The following is a 1,609-nucleotide window of genomic DNA, read 5'->3' on the forward strand; positions in this document are numbered from 1 at the left end:
ACGGAAACTTGCCCCCCCCCCAAATAGTTTTAATTTTATCAAATGAAGGATGTGATCGGATGTCACCAGGGAGCCACAATTTCTGCCCTTATAAGGCAGAAAATTGGCCGGAACATCCCCCAATCCCATCACCCAGCCTTTTGCCTCAGTCACCTGTTAGAATTCCAAAATACAATACTGATCTCTGCTGCAATGGTTTTAATTGCCCCCCACACACACCCCCACCATCTCCCCGCAGCTCTAGGCGGTAGTTGTGAAATAATTCTCGGCTACCGCCGCAAGCTAGCAAAACAGATGTATCAGCATCTTGGCATTCTGAAATTTCCCCTTCGTTGTAACTAAAAGAAGCAAAAATTCCTTTTCACATAGGGAACATGGAAACTCAAGTTTGGTGGACCCTAGACAGATGCTAAAACGTTTGGAGTACCGATGTGTGGCTACACTTCTGTGTCAAGAGGAGTGGCAATGTGAAGCTAATTATCTCGCCTATTCTGGCCGAGTTTCCAGGCTCCTCTCCGGAGGTCTGAAGGCTTGGGCTTCTGGGTAGGATGAGGAGCGGGAGCATGCAGAGTTCTCTGAAATCCTGGGTGCCTCGAGTTCCAGCCTGAGCTCAGAATCTGGCCTCAGTCCTTAGGGCAGGGCATCTCAGCCATCTCTTTCTGCAGTCTCCGGTAATAACAGCCGCCGCATGGCTACAACTGCGCAGGGGAACGGGACCTCTCCGGGAGACGCAGCGATGGAAGACGCTGAGATACATGTTCCAAAGAAAGGGACTGGAAGCTCCGCGGAAGCAGGAACCGATCCAACCTAAAAGACAGCCTCCCTTCCGTCAGGCTGAGTTGGGAAGACTCTGCAGACTCTGCGACTCTGCTTGGGCTGACACTAGGGAGCGGGCACTGACTGGCGTCGGCTATTTGCGCTTTCCACCAAGAGGAGCAAAAGGGAAACTAACTAAGAGACAAGCTGCTTTTTTTTTTTTTTTTTTTTATAATCGTGTAATGCACGCCCTATGCATGCCTTTTGGAGACTCAGACTCCTCTCCTGGCTTCAGAACCGAAAAGTATCAAACTCAAAATTTAGCAAAGAATCAAAGTCGCGCCCCGCGGGAGTGACAGGGAAAGACAGCTTTTCCCTTTCTTACTGCACCACCACCACTATCCCCAAGTGATCTGAAGTCTAAAGGTGTTCATTCTTCCTCTCAACCAATAGTTTTTGAGCGCTCGCTGGGCGCCAGGCGGACGCTGATGCGACCCGCCTTCGGGGAGTTATTTAACGTTCTAGCTAGACACCTAGTGCTGCGCTTCGGGAGCGGATACTTGGTTTTGAAAGTCTTTCCTTCTAGTTCCTGGAGTGAGAAGAGCTGTTTGGGTTGGGTGGGTGCAGGTTAGAGTCCTAGTAGAGCAGGGAACTTTCTTAGCGTCCTTTGGTGATATCTAGAATCATGGTTTCGGGTCAGGGAGTAGACAACGCTGAAAAAAGGCAGAAAAGTATAGCTAGCAAGTATAAGGAATTTTGCAAAGTAGGGTTGGTAGCGTGGCCGAGCGGTCTAAGGCGCTGGATTTAGGCTCCAGTCTCTTCGGAGGCGTGGGTTCGAATCCCACCGCTGCCA

The 1,609-nt window shown here is 50.2% G+C and overlaps 1 non-coding gene across 1 annotated transcript; it reads left to right on the forward strand.

Moving 5' to 3' along the window:
* The first annotated feature begins 1,527 nt into the window (after positions 1-1,527).
* On the forward strand, positions 1,528-1,609 carry TRNAL-UAG (transfer RNA leucine (anticodon UAG)). The gene has a single exon. It is a non-coding gene; the product is annotated as a tRNA-Leu (tRNA).

Source organism: Hippopotamus amphibius, chromosome 2 (assembly GCF_030028045.1).
Source record: "Hippopotamus amphibius kiboko isolate mHipAmp2 chromosome 2, mHipAmp2.hap2, whole genome shotgun sequence".
Lineage (NCBI taxonomy): Eukaryota > Metazoa > Chordata > Mammalia > Artiodactyla > Hippopotamidae > Hippopotamus > Hippopotamus amphibius.